The sequence below is a fragment of the Microcaecilia unicolor genome, chromosome 5, assembly GCF_901765095.1.
Source record: "Microcaecilia unicolor chromosome 5, aMicUni1.1, whole genome shotgun sequence".
In the NCBI taxonomy this organism is placed as follows: domain Eukaryota; kingdom Metazoa; phylum Chordata; class Amphibia; order Gymnophiona; family Siphonopidae; genus Microcaecilia; species Microcaecilia unicolor.
This window is the reverse complement of record NC_044035.1, coordinates 102,833,844-102,851,743: the sequence shown is the minus strand read 5'-3', so window position 1 is coordinate 102,851,743 and position 17,900 is coordinate 102,833,844. Positions and strand designations below refer to the sequence as shown.

The following is a 17,900-nucleotide window of genomic DNA, read 5'->3' as shown; positions in this document are numbered from 1 at the left end:
TTAATATAATGAATCAGATTCTATGCAAGGAAACCTATGCAACTCAGATGCCCTGAGCATCATGGCAGTTCAGATAAGTCCTCTTTCACTTCCAAATGCCCAATGCATTATCTTCAGTTGCAATATGCATATCTCTCCTTACCACTTTTAGGATATGTAAAACTGCTGTCTTGATGTCACCAATATATGGACTTGAGTGGAGGAAGCACAATTAAACTGATTGTGCTATGATACCAGATTGTACTAAAGGCAAGAAGTTACACTTCAGTCACCACACTGACTTTGAATGTCACTCGGTTCCATAGGAATTAATGAGAAAAAATGACAGGCAGAAATCTTTAATTCCTGCTGCAAAAAATACTGTCATAAGAGAAGAAAGTAAATCAAATGATAAATGGGTGTTAGGAAAGGTTGATGGGCTGTATACAATTTAAAAAGAGATATGAAATAGTCAAGTTTTGTCTAAAGTTCCTTGAGAGATACAAGGGCTCATTTTTAAAGCACTTAGATTTACAAAGCTCCATAGGTTACAATGTAACTTTGTAAGTCTAAGTGCTTTAAAAATATGCCTCACAGTGTCCTCAATGAGACTCTTTCAACAACCCCCCTCCCTCCCATATCATCTCTAAACCTATGCCTTCAGTCTCCATCTAGCAAAATACACACTCCCACTAGACTACATGCTATAGATGACAAGAAGACAGGGGAGGGGGCAATGCACTGTTATTATTAAGTAAAGAAATATAAAGGTGATAGAATTAAAGAAGCCATTAGGGGCCCTCTTACTATGCTTCGTTAGACACTAACATGGCGTACCATGGGATATGCTCAGGCATCCTACGATAAGTGCCATTTTAGCATTTGCAATTGTAAAATTTTTGGGGGCGGGGCATTCCTGCAGTAATTAGCACAGTTACAGTACTGCACACTAGCTGGTTAGCACAGGATTACTGTGTGAGCTCTTATCATCTACAAAATCGGTAGTGGTAAGTGCTCACATGGTAATTTTTATTAATGGGCACATGCTAATGGCAACACTTTAGCGCATGAACATTAATACAAAAAATGGAAAATTGACCGGTTTACAGATGCAGCAAAAATGGCCTTAGCATGCAGGAAATACCCATGCAAGGGAACTCTACTTTTGCCACATCTTAGTAAAAGAGCCCCTTGGAAGGGTCAGCACACTTATTCATGGGTAACATTTCAAAGTTAAAAACTGAACTGACCCACCTAGAAAACATGCGTGAAAATTATCCTGCACTATCAGTGCAGCTGAAAGGGGTGAGGTTAGATTGGGGGAGAGGGAAATTTAATTTTGAAATCCTTTATGCACTTTTTGATGCACCCTTTGTCCCTGCTTGGTGCAAAACACGCAAGTATGAATTTTCATAAGGAAACTCCATAGCCTGTCAGTCCCATGGCTAATTTAACAATAGCCCCTGTGTGGCTGAAGCATTGGTGGAAAATAGCTAAATCATAAAAATAATTTAAATGCTTCAATATATGTCTCAATAAATGCACTCAATGAAACTGATATTGCTCAAACTGTATACTCACTTGGAGCAATTTTGAAAATGGCCGCAGAATATGCAGGTCTATGAGTACTAGCAGGCCTGCGAGCTCAAGGGGAAACTCCTTGCATGGTGGAAGTTTGGGTCAGCAGGGTCTATGAGTGGAGAAATACCTATGGTCACTGTATGGGAAAATACAAGAAGTTCAAAATGAACACTTTCACATCTTCTATTCCCTGCCTATTCCCACTCCTGGCCCCACCCACTTCCAATATGGCTGAAGGTATGGGTCAGGGGCGTAGCTGCGTGGGGCCTCGGGGGCCAAGGCCCCCGCATTCCTCTCTCAGGCCCCCTCTACTGTGGTGGCCAATCAGGTGCCTGATTTTAAGAACCACGTCAAGAAAATTCAATTTGCTGCCGCTGCTGCTGTTTTAAACTAAGGGCATAATTTCTCACATGGTCCTGTAGGAGTGGACAAGCTTGTCTCCTGTTACAGTCCAGCTTCACAGCAACACTAGTAATTACCTTTGTGGCCCCCACACACCGGCTCCTGCACACCCCTGTGATCAGAACGTCACTCACAGCCACTGTGCTTCCTGAGCTACAAGCAACCTCGAGTGATCCACAAAGAGCCCTGCCCCCACAGCACGATCGGACGTAGGCACAACACTACTCACGAGGCATGCGCAGCTGTTTTAATTAAGAAGGAAGCCTCTCCTGTGCGGTGCTGCCTGCCAGCGCTGTGAGTTGAGACCGCTTGAAGAAGAAGCAGGACTGCCCTGCCGCAAGACCCGCAATTCCGCAAATCTTCTTTAGATCGCCGACGGCGGCAGTGTTTCACTTAGGCTGTCTCTGGCCAATCTGCGTTTCTTCTGCAAGATCCTGCCCGCCGAAAAGAAGGGCGGGAACTGGAAGAGGGAAGGCCCCGTGGGTCAGCCGGAGACAGCCTGAGTGAAACGCTGCCACCATCGTCGGCAATTAATCTAAGGTAGGTTTGGAGGGCAGAGGCTCGGATGGGGTAAGAGATGACTGGACCCCAGGGTAGGGGGTGGCAGAGTAAAGTAAAATGAAGGAATAGTGAGGAGGGAAAGAGAAAATCTTCAAAATGAGGGTCAGGGATGAAGGAGATTGATGAGATAAGGTGCAGGAGAGACAGATATACCTTCTGGATTCTTGGAGAGGTGGGCAGGAAGAAGAGAAGAGAGACAGCGAGCTGCTGAACCTAAGAGAGAGGGACACATGCTGGCCCTGAGGTTGGGGGAGGGGTACAAGAGGGAAGGAAGAGAGAGTGAGAGATGCTGACTTCAGGGGTAGTAAAAGAAAAAAGAAAGACATGTGGTCCAGGGGAGGGGAAGAAGATAGAGACAGATATGCTGGCACTGGAAGGGGGCGGTAGTGTGAGAGAATATGGAAAAAGCAAGAGGAGAAGAAGGTGACTATGAGGAGGGATAAGGGACATGTTTGATGTAGGGGGGGGGATATAGAGACACAGAGGAGGGTGATGGCCATGTGAAGGGGACAGAGACACAGAAGAGCAATGCTGAACAAGACAAGAATAGGAACAGAGAGAGTGGAGATGCTGAACATGGTGGAAGGATGGGGCAAAGAGACAGGGGAGATACTGGACAGGGCAGATAGGAACGCAGAGGGAAGATGGATGGTGAACATGGAGAAAGAAATGTCAAAATGGACAAGAAGACCATGGTAAGAGAGTTAAAATTTAAAAAAGCAGAAACCAGTGGCTCAGACAACACAAATAGAAAAATAAAATGACGGACAACAAAGGTAGAACAAATAATTCTATTTTCTATTTATTTATTAGAATATGTTCGTTTTTGGAATGTATATCTGCCATATCTGGTGTAAGACATTGCTGGGACCTCTGAAAAAAAATACTCACTTATTGGCCTGAAATCTTCAGCATAGCAGTGACAAATCTTCAGCTTTGTCATGGGCTACTCTCCCATCTCATCCCCCCCCCCCCCCCCCCCCCCCCGTCCATTGGCAGCAGGAGAGCCATTAATAAGATGTCATCTCCTGCAGGACCAGTTTCATAATAGAAGCTGCAAAATCTCACAGCTCTTATCCTGAGACTAGTTCTGTGCCTTTTATTTTTATTTCTCCTGTGTTGTTCTGCTTATAGAGAATGTGATTTCTCAGTGTTTCCTGTTCTAATTTTTAGTCTTTTATTCTGTAATTAGTGAGGGTTAATCTGTGTTCTGCATGTGACCAAGGTGAGAGATTTGCAGGTATATAGTTTGTGTGTGGATCCATAAGAGTCTGACTTGTTTGGTTTTTCCAATAGGAAGCATATTGATGTTCTGTATTTTTACTGCTGCCTTTGTAAAGGTGCAGTTATTAGTACTTGTGTGTTTTAGAATTGGTGCTGTTTAGTTTGCTACATGGGCTCTGAGAAGCATCTTTGCAGGATTTACTGTTATTTCATAAAGTATGTGGCATTGAAGAGTTTTTGTGTAGCCATTATTGAGGTGCTGCCAGAATTTCTGGTGAGTGATGGGTAGCGGAAGCATTGACAGGGTCAAAACTGCTGCTTTGTGCATGTGACTTCTGCTGCACATGGTGTCATTATATTATGCTTCCACTACCCACGTTTTAGGAGGTAAGGATCTTCGGTGTTTATCACAAAATTTATGGAAGTTGATTATGATTTTAGCTTCCAAGAGAGACAAAGTTCCTGACAGTGTTCCCAAGAAAACATCTAGTCACCCAGTCTGCCCAGTTATGTTGTCCACACTGCTATGGACACTTCTCAGCTGCTATCACAGTGAGACCATTTCAAAGAATTTCCCTATTTTATATTTGTTACAAAGCAAAGTAGAGGGATATGTCCCATTGCAGTAATTATTTATCATCTGTGTTGAGAAGGTGACTAGACTCAGGTCTGCTATAATGGCAAAGTTTAAGTTATGGGATAATGCAGCTTTATTTTAAAATGACAGTTTCCAAAGTTTCCATGTGTGTATGTGGCTTATGTTGATTGATGTAGGACAGATTGTTTGCTTAGAAATCCGTTATCAAGTGCACTGTAAGGCATTATTTAGGATTATACCAAGCACTACTCACACTTATATGTCTAGTGCCCCCTCAAGTTAACTCTGGCCCCCCCCAAAATGTCAATTCTGCATACGCCCCTGGTATGGGTACAAGCAATCAGTAGAGTAGATCTACAAAGAACTCTTGTTAACAAAACCCAAACTCTCTGACATCCTAATAAATTGCACCATTCGCTATTACAGCTTATACATCTCTTTTATCCATTCTTATTCTCATAGTGCTTCTTTTACTAAACTGCGCTAGTAATTCCCACATGGCAAATGCAATGCAGCCCATAGTTTACCTTACAATTAAAACTTGAATTGTACTTGAAGATAAAGCCTTTGCCACCATCATGGTGATGTAAAAGAACGCCGTAAAAATCTTTTGTCTCACGGTCATATGAATCCAACCCCATTAGAAAAGGACAAATTCATTATGCTCTTTGAAACCAAAACAACTAACCTTGCATTTTATCATATCTTAATAACATGCCCTATCCTCCGGATTCCATGTGGAGGGGCATTTTCGAACGGGGACGACCATCTTTAAGGGCGCCCATCTCTAAGGAAAGCGCCGTGAAGGGGTGGGGCATCCCGTATTATCGAAACAAGATGGGCGTCTATCTTTCATTTCGATAATACGGTCAGGGACGCCCAAATCTCAACATTTAGGTCGACCTAAGAGATGGTCGACCTAAATGTTGAGATTGTCGACCTTAGAGATGGGCGACCTCGGTTTTCGGCGAGCGATAATGGAAACCGAGGATGCCCATCTCAAAAACGACCAAATCCAAGGCATTTGGTCATGGGAGGAGCCAGCATTCATAGTGCACTGGTCCCCCTCACATGCCAGGACACCAACCGAGCACCCTAGGGGGCACTGCAGTGGACTTCAGAAATTGCTCCCAGGTGCATAGCTCCCTTACCTTGTTTGCTGAGCCCCTCCAAAACCCACTCCCCAGAACTGTACACCACTACCATAAACCTTAGGGATGAAGGGGGGCACCCAGATGTGGGTACAGTGGGTTTCTGGTGGGTTATGGAGGGCTCACATTTACTATCACAAGTGTAACAGGTGGGGGGGGGGGGAATGGGCCTAAGTCTGGCTGCCTGAAGTGCACTGCACCCACTAAAAACTGCTCCAGGGACCTGCATACTGCTGTCAGGGAGCTGGGTATGACATTTGAGGCTGGCATAGAGGCTGGAAAAAATGTTTTTTAATTTTTTTTTGGGTGGGAGGGGGTTGGTGACCACTGGGTGAGTAAGGGGAGGTGATCCCCGATTCCCTTCAGTGGTCATCTGGTCAGTTCGGGCACCTTTTCGAGGCTTGGTCGTGAACAAAAAGGGACCAAGTAAAGTCTGCCAAATGCCCTTCTTTTTTCCATTATCGGCCGAGGACGCTCATCTCTTAACCATGCCTCTGTCCTGCCTAAGGTACACTGCCGACACACCCCCTTGAACTTTGGCCGTCCCTGCGACGGAAAGCAGTTGAGGATGCCCAAAATCGGCTTTTGATTATGCCGATTGGGCGACCGTGAGAGAAGGATGCCCATCTTCCGATTTGTGTCGAAAGATGGCGCCTTTCTCTTTCGAAAATGCCCCTATTAGTGTACCTAGAGATATGTGCTGAAATCAAAGTGTATTCTATAACAATGTGTGCAACTTAATTGGCTTAACAAGCTAATCAGTGTTGAAAAGAGCTCTTAACAAGCAATAATGAGCACTAATTGGCAATAATTAGAATTTACACACACAACTTGCTAAGCACATTCTGTAATGCAGTGCGCCTAACTTCTAACGTGTGCAAACAAAAATGGGAGTGGTTATGGGTGGGGAAATGAGCATTTCATGGGCGGTTCATAGATATAGAATATGGCCCAGTGCTCATAAATCTATGTGCTGGGATTTACGCCACATTGTCGTTGGTGTAAATGGAGGCACATAGTTTTAGGCACTGATGTGCAGATGATCGAAAGCCCCACACTGTTCCAAACAGCGCTCTAAAAATATCACTGGAACAGCGCGGGGCTTTACCGCCCCTATGATCAGAGATAACATCATGCAAATTTATACATGCTATTATCTCTGATTATAGGGTAAAGTGTGGGAGGATTGTGCCTGAGTATGTGCTCAAAAGCCCAGACCTGTCAAACACAGGGGCTGAAGGTCCATGGGACCACCAGACCTCCAACAGCATGGCCCTGATGGCCTAGTACCCCCACCCCAAGCCAAGTGACATATTGTTCAGGTGGGGCTGGGGATCCAGTGGGTCTCCAGCTACCCCTAACCCCCTAGCATCCACTCAAATAGAGCCCTGGTGGCCCAGTAGGCTGTGAATTAACCCCCGACCTGGTCGTCTAGCGGCCCTATTCCCCACCACCTACCTTCATTGGAGGAGGGAGATGGCCTCCCTCCTCTTCCATCAGTGCCACCACTGAATCTCCAGCCCCCCCGAACTTGTGTGTGGGGGGATCAGGGGGACATCCAGCCCCCGTGTAACTGAGGGAAGTCGGGTCACGGTTCCTGCTTCTGTGGGGGGGGGGGGGGGTTGCTGCATTGGGGGGAATGGGGGGCCTGTTAGCATGCAAATGCATGCTGGACATAGCTCACCATTCCTCCCTAAGGGTCTGCAAACCCTAACGCCAGCTTCGAGCTGGCGTAGGGTTTGCTGCGGACAACACCCCAATGTTTGGCACACTGCTTGCTGATCATTGGGGAGGAATACATTTAGCATACATTTGCATGCTACTTGTACTAAGAACCCTGTTTTGCATGCAAGTTGTGTTCAGAACCCGCGAGTGTGTTGTTTCACATGCTCGGGGGCTCTGATCATGGGGCGGTAGCAAACACAGGTGCTAGTATGGCGCTAACAGCCTCTAGCACCTGTGTTTGCTTCTGATCATCAGCCCATGAGATATCAACTAAGCATATTCTATATACTGTGCCTAAATCTAGGCACCGGTTATAGAATACACTTAGTCGGCATTGATTTCCACACCGAATTTTAGGCACCATATATACTGAACCCCAAATTCCTAAATATAATAAATGACCCAATCCCTCAGAAAACTCAGAGTTTATCCTACCCTAATCCTATAAAATGTTAGATCACAAGCAAATCTCCAGTCTCAAATGAAATCCCAAAAGGATGGTCAAAGGATCTTATAAAAAGACACTGTTGTCTATATCTAAATTCAATCCAGAGTGTTAAATTCAAATATAAATTTTGCTCCATTCTTAATAAATGCTTATCTATGTCTCAGCCTATCCAAGAAACTTTGGCCACCTGGATAGCACAGAATAATAGATATTCAAACCTATGACCTTTCTCCATACAGTGTGACCCACTAAAAGTTTAACTGGAATCTACTTCTGTAGACAACTTCTATGTTCCATAATTCTTGTCTTCAACTTTCTCTCTCTCTTCCCTACATATAAAAACTTGCAAGGGCATAAAGGCACATATATCACACTACTTGTTTCACAGTTTGAAAAATGTCTCAGAGAAAATTTAATCCCAGTTCCTGGATGGGCAAAGGTATATTGTACCTACTACATCTTCAATGTACTACATTATTTGATTTCACATTGAGAGCTGGCAGGGAGGATGGAGCAATAAATTCCTTTAAATTCCTACCTCTAACATACAAAATCATAAATCTCTTATCCATGAAACACTCCATTGTTTGTAAACTTTTCCAGTGATTTCTCATAGCTATATTGAGGTGTGTAAAATGTAATAAACATTCTATCTTATCATTTTCTTCCATCCTGCTATTATTCCCTATAAAGACTGTTCTATGTGTTTGTTTCGTTCTCCAGTACCCTTTATGTATAGGATAATGTTTCTTGTTAAACCTCTTCTATATGTCTTTAGCCTTATATTCCAAATTAATAGAGGGACGTAATTTCCTTATTATAAGGACTTGGCCTACAGGTAGGCTTTCTTTCAATGATCTATTATAAAAACTACTGCAATGCAATTTTTGATAAATGGATGTCCTGAAACTATCCTGCTCTTTAGAGATGAGAATGTCTAGGTAGAAGATCTTTTTATAATCACAGTTGTTTTGGAGTTTGAAATTCATGTCTTTTAAATTGAGGCACTCAGAAAATTGTCTTAACTCTTCTGTTCCTCCCTTCCACACCATTAATATGTCATCAATATAATTACAATAAAAAAAAAAAGATGATATATTATCCCAATACACTAATACACAAGTATCACTACTAACTAGAATTTGTGGAAAATATGTAATAGGGGGTTAAAAAATAGGGAAAAAAAAATATATTTTTTTTTACTCACCTCGGGCTGCAGGGAGCAGCGTTGAGTTTTTTTTTTAAACCCGGGGACAGTTCAGAACGTCCCCGGGTGGAGGAGTGCTGCTGGGGCCGGTTGGGGCCGAAAGAAGAAGTGCAGCGCTTTAGGAGCGCTGCAGGGACGGCGCCGTCAATTTTTTTAGCTCCCGGGGACGTTTGGGCACGTCCCCGGGTCAGATGGGGCCAGCGGGCTTTTCCTTCCTCGGCGTCGCTGTTCTTTATGGCCGGGAGCGCCGAAGAGTGAGGGGAGGCCTGTTCGGAGGCCCGAAGATTTTAAAGAAGATGGCCGGCGATTCGCGAAACGTCGGCGCGAGTGTGCATGAGGTGGCGCGCCTCATGCACGAATCGCGAACGCGCGTCTTCGCGACTAGGCCGAAGCCGGGGCCTAAATTTTGGGCCGGCTTTGGTGCTTTTTTATTTTAAGCTCCGTTTTCGCCCCAGGACGAACGGGACCGGAACCGATGGCAGGCGTTTGGTGAGGGAAAAATCCTGGATCAGGTAAGGGGTCACTTGACCAAAAATGTTAATTGGTTGATTTTAAATTTGTGTAAATTGCGTTTTTTATTTTTAAAAATTCGGGGTTTTGAGTTTTTTAAATTTGGTTTTCAGTTTTGGGGTCGGGGAATTTTTGGGGATTTTTGTGGCGGGTTAGATTTTGAATTTGAATATTTTTAGTGGGGGTTTTTGGTAGGGTGCTGTTTAAAGGGGTTCTGAAAGAGTTAATTTTTTTTATTCGACGGGGTAGGTTTAGAGGGGGAAGTTTGAATTTTTGGGATATTTTTTGAATTTTTTGGGGATTTTTAAAAGGGGTTTTGGGGGAAAATAGTGAGGTATGGGTTAAAAAGGGTTAAATTTAAATTTTGAAATTACAGCTAGATAGGGAATGAAAGGGTTAGTGAATATGGGAATTTTGGGGTAGATTGGAAAATGTTTAATTGGGTTTTTATTTTAATTATTGATTTCCCATTATTTTCTATGGGAAATCAGTAATTAAAATGGAGATTTAGCACTGCTGGTCAAGATTCCGCTGGTCAGCAGTGAAGCTCGGAATGTTGAGGGAGATGGCTGATTGGTTGGGAAGGGCTTGGAATGTGACTGAAAGCTCCGTATCCCTGGTTACAGAGTCATTGGCGGTTGGCAGAAGGAGTTGGGACAGCGAGGAGAGCAGATGTGTGTTGGTGGAGTGGATTTTGTGTGAGGTAGAGGAAAGATAGTTAGATTAAATTGGATTTGGGAAGAGTGGTGATTACTGAAAAGGGAGTTCAGTGGAAAATTATATTAAGTAAAGGAGTGATTGTGTTATCATTTAATAGCTTAGGGGAAATTTTAGGAAAGTTAGGATTTAAGTTAGAATTGGAAATATAATTGTTGGGGTGGAGATTGGAGAGTATTGGGAATTAATTGAATGTGTGATTTAAAGTGTTGGAATTTATATTTTGAATGTTTTGAATGATATAATATAGGTTAAGTGTTATCTAAAAAGTTTATAAATTAAGAAGTGATTGTTTGCATTGGAGTGTGATTGAAAAGAATCTATGATCCTGAAATCTTGCGTCACTCCTTCAGTAGTATAAGACATAAAGAAAAACATAGTATAGGGGATCTAGCATAGGAAAATTTAATTATTTTGATTTTAAAGCTAGTTGACCCAGTCTTTCCAAATAAAGATCCCTTTAGTAAGGAACATCCTAAAATATATGTAAGAAGCTAGGGTTTTTCTCCTATTTAAGTTATTTAAGAGAGGTTTAGGAAGAAGATACAGAGGACGCTGCATCATCTAAGAAAAAAACAACGGGCCCCCACGCAAGAAAGACCTTTGATGTGAAGCAAGAAGTGAGACTGAGCGACGCACTAAAAGGAAAGTGACTGTCAAAAAGGAAAGAAAGAGGGTAGAAAAGAGAGGTACTTACCTGGATCTGACGGGAGGAAGGGTGATTCTGAAAAACAAAAGAAAGTCAACACAAAGTATCAATTCTTGGAAGTTTGGGAAAATTGAGAAAACATTATTTCACATTTCTTTTAGAAAGTAATAATTATTCTGAAAATACTTATCTGATATCTTGTAGCTGGGAGGTGAAAGGTTAACCTGTTGATAACAAAAACACCAGTTAAAATAAACCTGACATTGCTGTAGCATAGTAGTTGAATATTGTAGCATAAATAAGGGGTCTTAATTTAGAGTTTGAAAGAGTTATATTTCATTGTTTTATTTAACTTTTAACTTGAATAAAACCAATTTATTGTAAACACCAAGGCTTGCTTCTTTCAAATCTGACCGAGCCTAACAAATTAGTTTTTTTCCTCCCATCTCTAGCATAGACTTGGGACGAGGATAGTGAACTGTGTCCTGTCCCTTTGCTCCAGGGTGGGTGACATTCCCCTGGCTCGACTACAGGAAAAAGGGGAATTCTGTCACCTAAAAGCTGAAGATCAAGCTTCCCGGAGCAGGGGGTTCGGATTACAAATAGAGACTTATAACCACTAATATATATGGAGAAAAGGACCTCATATAGCCAAGTGCGTAGACTTTAATAGCCAAACAGCTTATCAAAGAAGTCTGCTTTAGGCTCCTATACCACACATATAAACATTAACGCCTATATATATGTTCTGTCACCCATCGCCCAATTACATAATAATAATGCATCTATCAGACTTCAAAATAAATTGTCCCACCCAAGAACAATTTATTTTGAATCCAGTTAAATGCATTATTTCAATGAGGGTTGTTCAAGAAATGATTTAAATGTTATATGATGGTGACTGAATACACTTTATGTAATTGGGCAATAGGTGATAGAACATATATTTAGGAGTTGGGACCCTGCTTAGAAAACCACGCTGTGGGTGCACTAACTTTTTAGCGCATGCTAAAAATTAGTATGCGCTAATGCTAGAGACACCTATATATTCCTATGGGTGTCTTTAGCGTTAGCACGTGCTAAAAAGTTAGCATGCCTACAGTGCAGTTTAGTAAACAAGGCCCTTAATATTTATATGTGTGTTATAGGAGCTTTTCAGGACCTGTGATTACAAAGGAGCCTAAAACAGACTTTTTTGATAAGCTCTTTGGTTATTAAAGTCTATGCACTTGACTATATGATGTCCTTTTCTCCTAATATATAAGTGGCTATAAGTCTCTATTTTCCATAACACAATGTGCTCTTTGTGGATATTTTCCTGTAAGAATGCCTTCTCAAAGGGGTCCTTTTACTATGCCATGACAAAAAGTGGCCTGCCTTAGTGTGGGCATGTATTTTTGGCTTGTGCCAGGCAGGTTTTTACTGCATCTGGGAAAAAGGGCTGGGAAAAGGGCCTGCAGTAAAATTGAAACCAGCGCATGCCTATTTATGGCCTGAGCCTTAACGCCACCCATTGATCTAGTGGTAAGGGCTCACATGTTACACGTGCAGTGACCAGTCGGCGTGCACTACCTGCTGATTAATGCCAGAAATGCTGCGCACAGTAGGAAATAAAAAAAATAATTTGTCCTGGCAATATGGGCATGTGCCAAATCTGAAATTACTGCCAGGGGGCGCACTAGCCTGGTGGTAGTCTCATTTTGATGCACACTGCATGCACGTAGATCCTACTGTGCCTTTGTAAAAGGGTCTCAAAGTTAGCTACATACAGGATAGCTATGTCAGGGGCCATAGTGGCCCCCATAGCTGTGTCTTTGATCTGCTTAAAAACTGTCCCTCAAAGCAAAATAAAATTTATTTTAGTGCCAGCTTAGCTAACTGCACTATAATTTCTGTGGGGATCCTCTATTTTCTTTCTCTTTGTAAAAGGGTCTTCCTACTACTTCAGTATCTACTTCTTCTGGGATAGATGTGAGGCACTACAAGCCTGAAAGCTAAGCTTTTCTGAATTGACACATTTTCAGATATCTATGTTTAGTTTGATTCATAGATTCTAAACTGCTTTCTTAGCTGTGCATCCTTCTCTTTCTTCCTTCCTAGAAATTTTTCTGACCTTGTCTCCATCTATCCTATATAAGACAAAAAAAGAAAAGAAAACAAAAGAAAAAAAAGATTAATTTGCTCTCACTAGCAGAGCTGCTTGCTCTTATAATCTGCTATATTTCTGTCCTCTTGCTGACTTTAAAACTGTTGTTTTGCCTTGAGTACTTTTTGTGCTGAAATTTCCTGGCCTTTTTTGTTCCAGATTGACTGTTCAATAAGGTTTAAAGATCTGTGTTTGAATCTTCATCCTACTGCTGAGTTGACTGACATTTAATTTTATTTAATTTGGCTCCCGTTGTATATGGTGCCTAGTAGACTCTCAGGCTTATTTTCGAAAGAGAAGGGCGCCCATCTTTCGACACAAATCGGGAGATGGGCGTCCTTCTTTCAGGGGCACCCAAATCGGCATAATCGAAAGCCGATTTTGGGCGTCTCCAACTGCTTCCAGTTGCAGGGATGATCAAAGCTCCTGGGGGCGTGTCAGAGGCATAGCGAAGGCGGGACTGGGGCGTGCCTAACAGATGGGCATCCTCAAGCGATAATGGAAAAAAGAAGGGCGTCCCTGACGAGCACTTGTCCGACTTTACTTGGTCCATTTTTTCTTATGACCAAGCCTCAAAAAGGTGCCCGAACTGACCAGATGACCACCAGAGGGAATGGGGGATGACCTCCCCTTACCCCCCCAGTGGTGATTAATCCCCTCCCACCCTGAAAAAAACAACTTTAAAAACTTTTTTTCAAATATCATACTCAGGCCCATCGCAGCAGTATGCAGGTCCCTGGGGGGGGGGGGGGGGGGGGGAGGTGTGTGTGTGTCAGTGGAGGCATAGTGAAGGCATGGACATCCTTCTTTCAAACATTTTGGACGTCCTGAACTGCCCCCCCCCCCACAGGGATAGTCAAATTTCAAGGGAGTGGAGTGGAGGCGTGGCCTAGTGGTTAGAACACTGGCCTTGCAATCCAGAGGTGGCCAATTCAAATCCTACTGCTGCTACTTGTGATCCAAAATCCATATAAATAAATAAATAAAGGGTGTTAGAGGCATAGCAAAGTCATGGACATCCTTCTCACAGAAACATCCACATTTTGGACATCCTCAACTGCCCAACAGAGGCATAGCAAAGGCACCTAACACTTGGACGTCCTTCACCCATAGTAAAAAAAAAAAGACATCCCTGATGAGCAGTTGGATGTTTTCACCTGGACTTGTAGATGGCTATTATACAGGTAGCTTGTCTGCATGTATGAAGCCGTCTTTGGCATGCACAGAGCAGCCAAGCGCAGAGCAGCCAAGCAGCCTTCGCTTCCCCTCAGGAAAGGAAATCGTGTGCAAATGAGCAAACAACGAGCAGCTCTTTTGCATGCGATTTCATTCATGCATGCCTGTTCTTTCCGAATCGCTAAGGGATCGGTAAGGGAAGGGCTTTTTAGTTCAGTTAGTGCATCAGTTAGTCCACTGCAGTGCCCCCTAGGATTTGGTCGTTTTTGAGATGGGCATCCTCGGTTTCCATTATTGTCGAAAACCGGGGATGACCATCTCTAAGGTCGACCATCTCAACATTTATGTCGACCATCTCTAAGGTTGACCTAAATGTTGAGATTTGGGCGTCCCCGACCTTATTATCGAAACAAAAGATGGACGCCCATCTTGCTTTGATAATACGGGTTTCCCTGCCCCTTCGCGGGGACGTCCTGCGAGGACGCCCTCAGGAAAACTTGGGCGCCCTGTTCGATTATGCCCCTCTCTGGGTCTTTAAGGGATGGGCTGCTTCCTGGAGAACAAGCCAACAAAGAAGAGGAAAAGGGCCTCACAAAGCCATGAGAAACAAAACAATGCTATTTTATAAATTCAAATTGCTTATATTGAAAAATCAAAATACTATATCATGTGATGGTATATGTTTTTTAAATTTCACCAATTTAACTGCATTCAATATGTTTTATATGTTTTATATTTGTTTCATTTCATACATTTTTATGTTCTTGCATGCCAGTAGTTTCAAACCTCAATGTTACATCATGTATTTTTATATGTTTTTTAATCAGCATGCTCCACTGTACAACCCATTTTAGTATTTAACTATCTTCACATCACTCTCATACAATTTTTATATAGTTATAATGGCTCTAATTATCTATCCTGCGTATTTTTTAACGAGAAGGCCAGCCATCTTCCGACACAAATCGGGAGATGGCCGGCCTTCTCCTAAAGCCGGCCAACTTGGTATAATCGAAAGCCGATTTTGGCCGGCTTCATCTGCTTTCTGTCGCAGGGCCAGCCAAAGTTCAAGGGGGCATGTTGGCAGGGTAGTGAAGGTGGGACGGGGGTGAGGTTAAAAGATGGCTGGCTTCGGCTGATAATGGAAAAAAGAAAGCCAGCCCTGATGAGCATTTGGCCGACTTTATTTGGTCCATTTTTGTTCACAACCAAGCCTTAAAAAGGTGCCCCAACTGACCAGATGACCACCGGAGGGAATGGGGGATGACCTCCCCTTACTCCCCCAAGTGGTCACCAACCCCCTCCCACCCAAAAAAAATATAAAAAACATTTTCTTGTCAGCCTCAAATGTCATACCTAACTCCATCACAGCAGTATGCAGTTCCCTGGAGCAATTTTAGTGGGTGCAGTGCACTTCAGGCAGGCGGACCCAGGCCCATCCCCCCTACCTGATATACTTGTGGTGGTAAATGTGAGCCCTCCAACCCCCCCCCAAAACCCACTGTACCCACATGTAGGTGCCCCCCTTCATCCCTAAGGGCTATGGTAGTGGTGTACAGTTGTGGGTAGTAGGTTTTGGGGGGGATTTGGGGGGCTCAGAACGCAAGGTAAGATAGCTATGTACCTGGGATCATTTTGTGAAGTCCACTGCAGTGCCCCCTAGGGTGCCCGGTTGGTGTCCTGGCATGTGAGGGGGACCAGTACACTACAAATTCTGGCTCCTCCCACGACCAAATGCCCTCGGTTGATGCTGAGTCTGGACATTCAATGCTGGGCCATTTCCAGTGACCAGAACTGAATATATGGCTTATTTTCGGCTGGTTCAAACTAAACTGGCCAAGCAAATGTTCAGTGTCACCTATTAAGTTTGAACTGGCCAAAGATAGGCCTGGTTTTCACACAGCCAAATATGGCTGCCAAACTTGCACTGAAAATCGGCAGAGGGCCGGTTATTTTGTGAGATATAGCTGTCTCACCAGAAACCCACTGTATTCACATATAGGTGCCCCCTTCACCCATAAGGGCTGTTGTAGTGGTGTACAGTTGGGAGTAGTGGGTTTTGGGGGGCTCAGCAGACAAGATAAGGGAGCAATGGTGAAATGTGTACCTGAGAGCATTTATTGGAAGTCCACTGCATTGCCCCCTAGGGTTCCCCATTGCTATCCTGGGATATCTGGGAGACCAGTCTAGTAAAAATGCTGGCCCCTCCTATATCCCCATGGCTTGATTTTCTCTGTTTTTCATTTGAACTTTTTTTTTTTAATGGTCCAAAATGGTCCAAAAAAATAAAACGTACAAAGCACAAAACCTTGTTCAAAATGGTATTTTCGAAAAAAAAAAAAATAGACATTTTTCTTTTTCGAAAATTACCTTCTTTTCTATTTTGATTTTGGACGTTTTGTGCAAAATGTCCAAAGTCGGACTTAGATGTCATATCGAAAATGCCCCTCTGTGTATACTTGTATATGTGTATAGGACAGTGAATTTTTCATAGCCCACTTTTGATGGGTAAAATTGAGTTCACAAGTAGAAGGCTTTTTTAAAATTATCCCTCATATGTATTAAAGGTTGATATGTAAGTATGTGTTATCAGACACAATTTACTTTTTTTTTTTTTTTGGAGACCCAAGAAAACCCATTACTATCCCATTGTATTTGATGCAGGACAATAGTGCGTAAGCTCTGTGAATACTTAATGTTATGGATGTGTACTATATGCTTCAATAGATAAGCTGTGTATATGTGAGAAAGTTTGGATTTTATTACTTCCCTTTTTAAAATTCATTCTCAAGAGGAGGCACAGTACAGGCACTTAGGGGGTCCTTTAACAAAGGTGCGCTGAAAAATGGCTTGCAGTAGTGTAGGCGCGGGATTTGGGCATGCGCAGAATCATTTTTCAACACGCCTGTAAAAAAGGCCTCTTCTTTTCCCAAAAATGGATGTGCGGCAGAATCAAAATTGCCGCGCGTCCATTTTGGGTCTCTGATCTTACCACCAGTCATAGACCTGGTGGTAAAGAAATTGGGCGGTAAGCTCCTACGCACGTTAGATGTCACTTGGCGCATGTCCGCTATGTGCGTCCGAAAAATTATTTTCCAGACGCGAGTAGTGGTCATGTGCCAAAAGTGAAATTACCGTAAGAGCCACACGGTAGTCGGTCGATAGGTCCATTTTGGCGCACATTGGGCACGCACCTATGCGGCTTAGTAAAAGGGGCCCTTATTTACTTTTCAAAGGAGCCTTATAATTTAAGTTGAATCTCAATATGAATTGATTTGCCCAATGTCACCACTAGGCTAATTCTCCACGCTGTATACAGGTAGAAAAGAGTGTGACACAATTAACGAGCATCAGAGTGAGAGAGAGAGAGAGAGAGAGAGAGAGAGAGAGAGAGATGGTGCAAAATTGTGAGTGACAGAGACCAGAGACTCAGAATATTATGAGCTGGTATGATTATTCTGTAACCTTATGCAGGACCCAGAGAAGGCAAGCATATTTTATTTTAACAATCTGCACTGCAATCCCTGATGAGAAAAGTGGAGAACAGTTTCCTTGGTGAAGATTGCTAAGTTATTGGAGTACTAAAAGATAGATTACATGAAGAGGGTTTGATTTAATTAGAGTTTCCTCTTTTCTGCAACCTTAAATCTTGGAAAATCCCATAGGAAATGAAGACTACTGTGTTACAGGACAGCACACTGAGCTTGGGATTATTCCTGGCTCATGTTGGGTTAAATATGTTTCTGTCTGTTGGAAAAATAAAAAATGAAGAGTATGCATTTGGGAGAAAGGGTACACAGTTACAGTTACAGTTTACAGTTTATAT

General features: G+C 42.9%; 1 protein-coding gene across 1 annotated transcript in view; it reads left to right on the top strand.

Moving 5' to 3' along the window:
- CTNNA3 (catenin alpha 3) overlaps positions 1 to 17,900 on the top strand; it is a 1,864,538-nt gene that overhangs the window by 69,389 nt on the left and 1,777,249 nt on the right.